Source organism: Lethenteron reissneri, chromosome 6 (genome assembly GCF_015708825.2).
Source record: "Lethenteron reissneri isolate LAM-NWPU_2019-01 chromosome 6, ASM1570882v1, whole genome shotgun sequence".
NCBI classification, from domain to species: domain Eukaryota; kingdom Metazoa; phylum Chordata; class Hyperoartia; order Petromyzontiformes; family Petromyzontidae; genus Lethenteron; species Lethenteron reissneri.
The window spans coordinates 1,465,833-1,478,035 of NC_083784.1; the positions used below are offsets into that span (position 1 = coordinate 1,465,833).

Consider the following 12,203-nt stretch of genomic DNA (forward strand, 5'->3'; position numbering starts at 1 on the left):
CATTTATGGACGGCCCCTTCAACATTCTTCTCCCGAAACTGGACCGCTCTATTGTTGAATTTTAAGGCCGAAGCTGTCCCGTAATTCTCTGTTTGGGTGCGTGTGTGGAAGGCGCAAGGCAATAACCTTAAACACTATCAGCTGGAGTACACCACGGATCCAGAGATATTGGCCATTGCTCTTCTTTTAAGAGATATTCACCATAAAGAGAAAGAGGCTATTAGATTATTTTTTGCAACTCACCCCCCCCCCCCATCAAATATTGATTTCCCCCGTACAGTAGTAGGTGGAGCAAATGATGATTTGTGTGCGCGCACCTCCCATAAACTGGATTAGCAGAAAATATACGATAACTGACTTGCATACATGATGTATGCATGTTGAACTTCTTTCGCACCGTTATGGCAATCCTGTGAAGATGGTTATCGGGTCTTGTCAATAGAGTTCGGGGACTTTAACCTGAAGCAACTGCGATTCTGTGAATAAATTACAGCAATGAACTTGACCACATTTAGAATTACAATACAACGGTTTAACACACCAATGAAGGCATGCATTATGTAGCTAAGTAAATTAATTAATATTAATTAATACTTCGGCACGTGAATGTATGCAAAATATATTTATAATAATAATGCAATTTAAAACTGGCGTAAATTTGCGGACGTAACGGCCGCAACTCAGAGGCGCGGAGCCAAGCTCAGAGTCGCTCGAAAGCACGTGGTTATAGAGGTGAGTTTTTAAGTCTCTCTTGAAGGAGGCGATTGAGGTGATGCTGCGAATGTGCAGAGGGATATCGTTCCAGACTGTTGGGGCTGCCACCGAGAAGCGGCGCATAGACATGACCATCCTGGATCTTGGTATCAAGAGGAGGTCGTGAGTCGCGCTGCGCAGGCATCTGCCGTGTGCTGCACTGCAAGTTGTTAATAACGAAGAGAGGTACGGCGGGCAGGCAGATGTGAAGACATTGTGGCAGAGGCAGGCGATCTTGTATATGATCCTACTGGAGATGGGTAGCCAGTTGAGGGCACGGAGACAGGCGAGTGAGTCGAGACGGGGATGAGTGTGGCCAATGACGCGTGCTCGGTTGTTTTGTAGTCTTTGAAGTTTTTTTAGGTTAAAGGTAAATGTGCAGCTTTACAATTGCTTGCTCATGCCACCACTTTTGGTAGAAGGGCCTTGCCTTGAGCGAGATCTATTGAGCCCATCTAGAGAGCAGGCTGGATATATTAAATTAAACTGTTTATTTAGCTATATCGCTCTTTTTCAGAAGTGACCTGGCCACAGATGATAGCTGAACGAAGTGGCTTATCATGTAGAAATGTATAGCAGCCCGATACTATAAAACATGCTTCAAAATGTGGAGGGAAAAACCGGGGAACCCAGAGAAAAATCCACGCGACCATGGGGCGAACATGCAAACTCCAAATATACAGGCATCAGGGTCAGGGTTGGGATTGAACCCACGACCTCCTGTATACCAGGTGAGGTAATTAACATCTCGCCACTGCGGCGCCTATCTTGGTAGAGGTGAGGATTACCCACGCTTTACCCCACCACACGCGGCCTGCCGATCGACTAACTGTTGGTCATAAGAACTCTTTTTGGGTTAGATCGCGTTATTTATAAATGTGTCGTAACCCTCCACCACTCGACACGGCCAATCAGCAAAAAAGTATCACATTGACAAAAGACAAATAGTTCACTACTTTACCCCACCGGTGTGTTGAAGAGTGAATCCACAACATTTACAATTTACAATTCCGATGCCTGATGATGCTGGATGTAATTACCAGCGAAACGTCGTACTAAAAAAAACTGTAAATGTTGTGGATCCACTCTTGAACACACCGGTGGGCTAAAGCAGTGAACTATTTGTCTTTTGTCAACGTGACACTTTTTTGCTGATTTGCCGTGTCGGGTGGTGGAGGGTTACGACACATTTATAAATAACGCGATCTAACCCAAAAACGTTTATTATGAATAATATTGGTCGCGAAAGTCTACGTGTTAAACTGTTGGTCATAAGGATTAGTCTATACTTCACAATGCTGGCCAGAGTGGATTGGTGAAAGAATTGAACTGAGGTAGCTGAGTTTATAGCGGGCATAGCACTATCCATTACGCTACCAGACCAATGCTGTACAGTACGTGACGAGTGGTTGAAAAACAATTCTGTGGGTACATTCTGTGAGCGTAATGAAAGGTTAGAGACAAGTCTTTGAAGGATGGCACTTTAATTATTCATGACATGCAGTAACACCCACACATGTACACACACATTCAAAAGTATGCACACATTGTAGCAAGAACGGATAACTACGTCTTAAATGCAATTAGCTCTCAATTTCAACCATGGATCTGTGTTTGAGAGTTGGGCAAATTGAAAATCCGTCTATTAATTCCGTTATACTTTCTAACATTAAGCAATACATTGGATAGTTCAATTGATTAGCACTGTGCAGTTACTGTAGTGGCAGCTAATGAAACGGTGTTAAATCAATGCATTTTTTCATTCATTTATGTATACATACAATTAGAAACACATGATAGATCGTTTCATTATTTTTTCATTCATCCAGTTTTTGGGTAATTCTATTATTTACTTGTCATTCGTGCAATTAACGATGTCTTATAAATGTGCTTAATCTTTCACGAATGTATTTTGTTCAAGCCACTTGAACCATTCAGAAATGACACTGCAATTTTACACACAAACATGGCCAAACGGAGGTAACAACTTCTGAAACAAATCTTACATGCGCAACGATTGGGTGATGCGTTCCAAACGCATTTGTCATTGGAAGCATTTCATTCGCATTACGCAAGCAGTCAGGGGCAAACCCGTTTGAAAAAAGCTTCACATTTCATCGGATTCATCCAGTCTAAATGAAGATTATGATATTTGAACACAGCCCTCTTTGCTCTGGTTCATGTCCACAAATTTGGGGCAACCGTTTGATCAATATGACCGGTTTTCAATGGGGTAAGTCCCTAATAGCGACACAACTTCATACGATAGTTGGGTGCATATTGGACCATCATGAAGAGAGTTATTGTGTCCTCCGTTACAGATGGATGGAGCAAGGTGATGCAGAAACGATTTCAACCTTGGTTGCAAAATGTTAAAGGCTCCACATCATTTCCTCCCAGGAGTTATTTTTGCGAGTGTCCACGGTGTCATTTAGACGAATGTGTCCTCTTTCAAAGAGTATGCAGCGGCAGGCGCTCGAGCAAACTTTGCATGCATGGCTTGGCGACAATGAGGGAGACGATGACTGCGATTGCTGAATGAGTGCCTTATAAGTAAATGTCACTGAATGGTTAATGGTGTAGGTATGTGGCAGTGTGCAATGATAATCATGACTGATTGGATGTGTAAAAGTGTGATACATGACGGTGCTGATTACGGCATTTGGTCACCTTTTCAGTTGCTACAAAATGAATGATGTCGTAACGATGATTCATTCTATGGGCATTTGATCGTAGAAAAGATAATAACGGCGATGTTAATGGTTATGGAAATCCTGTACTTACAAAAAAAATATTCACAATTACGAATGAACGCATTTAAATAAATTTTTCATTAGAAATTATTTGGATGATTAAATTAAATATCCTTCTCACGGATTTTAGTTTTTACAAGAAGTATAATTGATTGCACTGCCAAATAATGAATGGCTGGATTAAGAAAAGATACAATCAATGCTAGCATAATGTAACATCCTTTAATAAACGTCCACAATTATGATACTTAATACGCGAATGAATTAAACGTCCCTCGTAATTATCACAAAGTGCATGATTCTTATGAATCGTGGAACATTTGAACTACTTGGTTAATTAATGACTGAACGACTTAATAGTTACGGTGTTAAAACCGACAGCATGTAAATCCATGAATTAATATGTGACTAAATGCATGTTATTATTAAATAACTTAAGTAACGACTGAAAAAGGCTGAAAAACGAAAAACGCCACACAATATATAACAAATGTTACTAATTACGTGAATAAATAATTTACTGACTAAATCCATCAGCGACTGATTGCATCAATTAAAACACTCCTTTATAACTGCCACGAAATGCATGATACCAGTGAAAGAACCATTGAATGAATTGCTAAATTTAAACGTGAACAAAGAAATCAATAAATTATCAAAATACCAAATAATGACTTGATTGAAACGTTGGTTTTCGTGACCAAATATGGCTGCCGCCTGATGATGCTGGTTGTAATTACTGGCGAAACACCGTAATTTAATTGTAAATACTCTTTGGTTCTTTCGGTAAAGTCACGTAGGTAGAAAATAATAGATCACGACGTTTCGATCGCAACACAAGCAACCGTCAGCAGTTTCCCTGCTGTGATTGTCCCACCTGATGATGGTCGCTTGTGTTGCGATCGAAACGTCGTGATCTATTATTTTCTACCGACGTGACTTTACCGAAAGAACCAAAGAGTATGGATTCCTGTAGTCACGAAAGCTTCAAATCAAGATTGAATTGTAAATGTTGAGGGTTTACTCTTCAACACAGCGGTGTGCTGAACTAGTAACGAATTGTCACGTTTAGTTTATGTAACAAACCTTGCTAATTGGTTGTGTAGGGTGGTGGCGGGTTTAATGACACATTTTTTTTAATATAGATTTGAAGCTTTCGTGATTCCAAGGATCCATACGCTTAGATTTTTTCGGTAAAGTCACGTAGGTAAAAAATAATAGAAATAAAATAATATAAAATGAAAATAAATCAATTAATTTAATTGATTTAATTGATTTATTTTCATTTATTATTATTAGGTAAAAAATAATAGAAATAAAATAATATAAAATGAAAATAAATCAATTAATTTAATTGATTTAATTGATTTATTTTCATTTATTATTATTTTATTTCTATTATTTTTTACCTAAGTGACTTTACCGAAAAAACCCAAGAGTATTAATGACACATTTATATTTACGCAATCTAACCCAAAAACCGGTATTTATTAATACCTTGACAAATTGATTGCACATATCAATAACTTTTAATTAATACATACATTAATGGAACACAATTCATAACAACTTTCAATCATCACATGAAAGTTCCACGAATGTTTAAATTACTTAAGGTGAATAAACGAGATACCAAATGACGGAATAACTGAATGACCGAAGGGCTGAACAGATTAATGAATGACCGAATGAAGGACTGGAAAAACAAAAAACCCGAACCAATTAACCCACCAATTAACACCCTCGGCTGATAGAATGAAGAAGTCGTCAATGACAAACCGCGTGGGCCAATGGGGAGGGCCCGTGTCGGTCACGTGCCCCCCCCCCCCCTGTACACCACGAGGGGGGAGAGGGAGGAGGTAGAGGAAGCCCCTAAAGCCGTCTTCGCCGGCTACAACAGCGACGCTCTCCCGCGTACCCCCCCCCGCCTCGTCATTACCGTCCTCCCCTCCCGTCTCCTTTCCACCCCGCGTAAGCCTCGGGACGTTGGTGGAACGTATGCGCCATCGCGCCACGTTGAGTGCAACTCGCTGCGAGGTAAAGCGGAACTTTTGTGGCGTGCGGCCTTGCACGGGGCGCAGGTTGTGACGGGCCTCGGATAGATTCCCCCGCCGGGCAATGTGCGTCCTGGTCCGGCCGCCGAGCACCCCCCACGAGGGGTGGTGTTGCCAATCGCCCTGGTGGTCGCGCCTTTGTGATAATCTTTGTGTTCTGTCGGCTGCTATGCGAAGTAATTAATACGAGCGAATTAAGCTCGTATCGGGTACGGTTAATTGCGGGTTTCACAGAAAACTGGTGCCGTTTAAGAGCCCTTGTTACTTTTTTTTTCGATGCTGTATGCAGTGACAGGCGAGCTGAACCACGGGTCCACCGGTTTAACGCCCTCATGAGTCCTGTTGGTTGTGATTGGCTCCAGAGTAAGGGTTATATATGTTTGTACGACTTGTGTACAGTTCGTGAGTTTTCTTAATAGTGATGTCACTTCTATTTCAATACTGTATATGCTTTCATTAGGAGTTATTCAGTCAAATTTAAGGACTCAAAGTCAAGTCATTCGGAATGTTTTACTGCTCAAATGAGCAGTCCTCAACTCTGTTGGATACCCAAAGCGTCATGGTGGAAATTCCACATTCACACGGCATTAATCGGTCTATCAATAGGACAAACAATGTGGTCGTCTTAGCCACATTGGAGCGGTGGCGCAGTGGGTTGCGCATTGCGCTCTGAACCACGAGGACAACAACGCCGTCAATGGCGAGTGACGACATATGAGCCAGTCCACTGACCGGCGTGAAGTACTTTAGTCGAACAACACCAACCAACCACGCCAGGCATGGAGCAGTGGATTGGTAGAAACATGGCTGAAGAATAGCACCCAAATTGACTTTTCATTTTAAACTTTAATGTAATTTTGGGAGAAATGTGGCTATGCAGTAATCACCACGCCCCAATAATTGCATTTTATATTTTACTTTGATAAAATTAAAGAAGGTCATGTTAGTTATGTAGAGATGCATACTTGGAATCGTCCTAAGATAATGAACACTTGCTTCAGTGAACACACACAGATCAGACATCTTCTTTAAGTAAAGTGGGTATGGCAGAACACATCACTGTAAATGGTGGTGGCTGACAGATAAGAGTAATGATGGGATGGCAACTGAAGAAGAGGATGCACCTCAGAAGGAGGCTGTCGCAGAGATGGATCAATGAGATCAGTAAATGTGCAGGAGTAAGATGGATTGTATCATCACGGGACTTTCAAGGATTGCAGTGTAAAACATTACTTTGAGACCAATTTGTCGAGTCGTGCATGATAAGTGAAGTACGTAGTCTGTCTATGAACGGATTCTGTAAGCTCATGACTCCCATTAGTTCATGTCCTGGGGTAAGTCACTGAATCACCTTCACAGCCAGACTACCGCTACACAAAAGGGCTAAATCAAAATAGAACATTGCACTCAATAGGAAAGCGAATGATGCTCTCATAGGGAATTTCATGTTCAGAAACTTGTAAGATTCGTTGCTCATTTGTGGAATTGAGTTGTACATTTGCATGTGTAGAAACGTTTCTTTACTCGTGTGCAATGAATTAGTCTGCTTCCCTTTAGAATGTTGCATAAGACATGAGAATCAACTCCATACCCTTTTGACGAAAAATGGTACGGATTTTAACAAAGCGAACGCTACTTGGCCACTGAGGTTTCATGGGTTATATACTATAGTTTATTTATATCTAGCCCTTGTGATTCACCAAATGTATTGCCTTCATCGAGAAATTAAGTACTAACAATTTGAAATTAAGAGGTACGTTATGTTTTCAGTGATGTGCCGATTCATCTTCATGGGGAAGACAGGCTGACAATTTTCTATCATCAATTACTTTTGCTAAATTGCTTGGCCTGGACATGACCAACACCGCTTAGCTCAGTTGCTGGTATCCGGCCAGTACTTGGTAATACTTTACAACGGCAGCCAGGGATTAGACACATGAACATACATGCGAATAGTGAGTATCACTATTTATCAATTGTAATCTTCATCAACCATCGTATTTCCCTGCTGGACGAAGGCTTCCTCCCTATGTCATTGCCATGTCTCACTGCACCGATCTTCCACAATCCATCTCGCTCCTGCACATGAACTGATCTTATCACTCCCATTTCCACTGTGGTTATCGTCTTGAGCACGTTTTCACCTTACCTTTGCCTTTCTGTCTCTAGTCTTGTTCATCAATCAGCCATCGTCTCTTCTCGCGATGAATCGTGCTCAGGCCCATATTGTTAGCAGTCGTGGTGTCTGATTTGCGTTTGCATTAATTCCGTGCTTCTCCAACTCCACGCATCTGCTGCACAATTCTTTGTGCCCTTTTTCAGCTTTTGTTCCCTTTTCTTTGTCAATGGCCATGTTTCAGGGCCATAAGTCAGAATGCAATGATAGACGATTTTCTTGTTAAGACACATCAGTGTGCTCTATTCATGAAGCTAACGTTTACAATCCAATTTAAATAACATAGGAATGTATACTGTGCCAGTGCATAACGTACAGTACTGTATCTCAAGATAGTACACGAAGATTCGGCTTTCCAAAATCTCTCAATCTTGCACTTGTTTGCCTCTATTTAATAACTCCGATCCCAGTTCATCTTTAGTAGTTGCCCTCTAATTTTTTTTTCATATATTCATAATCACCGCCATTAAGTCGACATTGTTAATTCAACTTTTCACATCAGCAATGCAATTTTCACCACGTACATTAACTTCCGTTACATATTTGGTTTGTTTATAGAAAGGTAGATATGCGGTGACTACTTAGGTCTATCATCGTTATAGTTCTCTTAATTGATTCACTTAGGGCTTTCCATTATGAATTCAAGTGCGGCAGTATGTTTAAAGGGTCATATATGTTGCTGATGCTTTGAGAAAATTAACTTGCACAGCATGTTTTCTCTCGCGTCTTTCCAATTCTCTTCATTGGCTCTCTGAAACTAGTCCACTTGAACATTTATGATCTTTATCGAAGAGCAATTTAACTTGCACTAGTTGGCTTTAGTTTTCCCCACCCCACTCCCGTATAGAGTATATTAAAATCAACTTTCTAAGGGCAGTGTTTGGAGACTTGCAGCTTTCGGTACCAACAGCCGACTTGTACACGGCCACCTTCGGATCATAGATTTAAGTTTGCTGTTGTCTGCTTGTTTTTTATTTACTGAAAACCTTTATAGGGGAGATAAATACAAGTCTACTTATGTTTTGAGGACTATTCACAGCTTAGCTTCCTTTGCCATCGGTGTTGTTCAAGCGAAGCATTTAATTCTCACACTTTTACATAAGCAAGGCAGTATACATTTTTATCTGGTTTATTTTTAAAGTTGTTTGGTTGCGGAAGTGCTATACGTCACGTACTCCAGACCATTTCTAATATTAGCTTAGCACGCACTCGTAAATTAAGTGTCAACGGGGTTATACCTCCCCACCTCTCATGTTAAAGCGAGTGTGGATCAGAGCGCATCTCCATTGGCAGTCCCAAGGCAGTGGAGGATATTCCACACTCCTATGCTGGGGCCAGCCTCTTTATAGAACAACTTCAAAGTGATACGTCATTTAATACAATAACAGGTTATTTGTGTGGGCAGGGTGTGTCACTAATATTAAATCCGAGGTTGCGACATACCGATGAATCACCATCACTCACGTGCTTGACTTGGTTCGGACTGGTTATAGTATTCACACGCTACCCTCTGAACAAAATGTCCTGTGACCATGAGAGGCTGAGCTAGTAACCTCTTGCCAAGCGTCACACTTTATTATTTGTTACCCTCCTTCATACGGTGTGAGCACGTGTTGTAGTGTGTGTTGTAGTGAGTGGGGAACGGGAGTCGTGGAGCCGTTCGCGCTGCGCTACGAACCGGGCGACCCGAGTTCGATTCCCGCTCACGGCCATCACCGGTGACGATTATCTGAACCGATCCTGGGCCTCCCCTATGTCGACTCAGCCTCAAATGAGTACCTGGTGCGGTGTGTAAAACATCGCTACTGGAGAGACAAAGGCGGCCGGGGGTGGTTTTGGCCACCCAAGCCCTCTCGTGTGCCGTGCCGGCCTTTAAAGGTGCTCGCTACGAACAGCACTTGCCCAACAGTCTGCCAGGGCTATACGGGGGATCTTTGTCTTTGTGTTGAAGCGGTTAGCGCTCCGAACCGGGCAAGCCACGAGTTCGGTTTGAGCACATGGCCAGCATCAGCTGCGAGATTGTGTGAACTGCTCTTGAACCTGCTCTCGGTCGACTTGGCCTCGTATGGGTGTGACTGGAGCGGTGTGTAAACATCGGTAAAGTCCTGGGGAAATGCCGGGGGTGTGATGCTGATCACACAGCCTTAATAGCTGCTCACTAACAACACTTGCTCCGACAGCTTGTTAAAGTTTAACACGTAGGATTACGCGATCAATATCATCCATAATACAGGGGTTTTTTGGGGGGGGGGTAGATCGCGTAAATATCTAAATGTGTAATGACACATTTATATATTTGTGTAATGACACTATTATATATGTCCGCGATCTAACCAGAAACGCTTGTTAAAGGCAATTCGGGGAGGTATTTTTGTGTACGCATTGTAGGCTGATAACTTGACCGAGACAATGCCGAGTTAAGGATTAATGAAGCAGATGCATGAGTATTGATTTTCGCTAAGAATGTAACATTTCAACTCCTCCCATGAGTCATTGAATGTTCATGATTTGGGTTCGTTGCTTGAGTCACAAATTGAAAAGGTGTGTTTTAGTGTTGGGCGAGTGGGGTGCATGTAAGATGTAGAGGCAGCAGGGTTTATATGAACCGATGGCATGAAATATATATAAGAATACAAAATAATTGATTCTTGCACGCACTATTCAGTGTTAGTATGTGTTATGAGTGCTCGAATTGATTTTAGTTGAGTAATTATAATTAGACAAGTTATGGCAGGCTTATGTAAAGAAGACATTTTAAGTGATCTTATGCATATTAGATGTACATAACAGTACAAACCATGTACGTACATGTTTAAAAAAAAGTTATTGGAAATGTATATCTTGATGATCGTGACTTTTAAATGTGGTGTCGTATCGTATTGTGTGACAAATGATAGCGCAGCAGCCCGAGTGGTGGACGTGTTAGGGACAGCGCTTTGCTGAAACGCGCACACTAAGTCCGCTTCATCAAGATGTTCTGTTATTGGAATGTTCGTAGTTGTAGGACACTGATTATATATCAGGATGCCGCTTGCCTTTTAACGGTTGGATGATCTGTAAAGAGAATAGTTCCTCCTTAATTAAGGTTGGCGACTTATTAACTTGACGCTTCCCACCACCATACATTTTTTTCGGCGCCGCTTCGTTTAAAAATCCGGTCACAAATGGAACGAAAACAAACGACGTGTAAGCCAGCATTCTGTGGGTGATTGCCGCCTGTAACTCTAAACACACCCACGTGTTGTACAGCGCATGGACATGGCGTTGCCAACGGAGGGCCGGTTGCACAACTTGAGATGGTATAAGTGACCAGGAGTGTTCGTCACCCTTTGTACAAAAAGGTAAAAATGTCTTGCAAGAATTGTAAATGGCACCCACAGTGCTGGCTCGAGTAAGCGCAGGGCTCTGAGTCGGTGAGGGTGGGCACGGTTGGTAGAATTTGACGAACGATTTCGAAATGAGTTTGTAGCTGCGAGCCCAGCCGACATCTGGAAAAGATGGTTTTCCCAGTATTGGCGCAGAGGCCTTCTTATTTAAAGCCAATAATTTGTTTTATTTTTTTATATACGTTTATCAGAATGTGGTCAAATGGTGTGTTTTTTTTTTACAAACTGTTGATTTGTTTCCAACCTGCACACACTTTTCTGTCTGAGCTTTTGATAATGTACGCCAAGTGTTAGAATATAATCAGTTCGAGTACTTATTCGAAATAGTATATTCTTAATTGTAACCACCAAAGCGCACACCAATGCATGATTTGTATTTAAGATTAGCCTTGACATTAAGCAGATCTGTTGGAGAGACACCAGATGTTATTTTTGTGCTGTTATCCCTTAAGATTATTCCTGATGAAGATGTCACTTTGCTCCGAGTACATGTATATCTGCAGCGCTTTTGTAAATCCGCTGCTGGATGAGAGTCTCTCCATGCCGTTCATGTCATCGGGGTTATTTTACTGTACTTGCTCACCCTGGTCGGTGTGGGATGGTGAAGGCGAGTCGACTACACATTGGAGCATAGTACAGTACAATAATCAATGTTGCTTCTTATGCCCTCGGTTGCCAACAATGCAGGCCAAACAACAACAACAACCGCCATTCGCCACTAAGTGGCGGAGACGTCACAACTGCGCTTGTGCCAGGCTATGTTCACGTTAAGGCCGCGTGAAGTGTCGAACGCCCGCTGGCAGGAGGTCATGGACAGACCCAGGTGCCATGAGTTGCCTGACTGAGATGACTGGCTGATGCACCACCTGTTCCCCCTATTGTGTCCCAACTTGCTGTGCTTTAACCACCCGGCACTCCGCTCATTGTTGTGAGCGTCGCTCCTCTGCCCTCCGTTGTTGCTGGAGGGCGACCGCCTCCAACTGCCCAGTAACATCGTCCTTCACGAGCCTTCCACAGAAGCTGATCTTGACACCGCTTGTACCAGTCATCGGCAAATCCACTCAGCTCCACATCCTCCTGT

The 12,203-nt window shown here is 42.2% G+C and overlaps 1 protein-coding gene across 3 annotated transcripts in view; it reads left to right on the forward strand.

The window, feature by feature from the left end:
- Window positions 1-5,366: 5,366 nt before the first annotated feature.
- Window positions 5,367-12,203, forward strand: part of LOC133353548 (kelch-like protein 9) — a 122,868-nt gene continuing 116,031 nt past the window's right edge. For all 3 annotated transcript variants that reach the window (XM_061569888.1, XM_061569923.1, XM_061569897.1), the window contains exon 1: window positions 5,367-5,543. The gene's annotated coding sequence lies outside the window, so the exon portion shown is untranslated. The remainder of the gene's footprint in view (window positions 5,544-12,203) is intronic.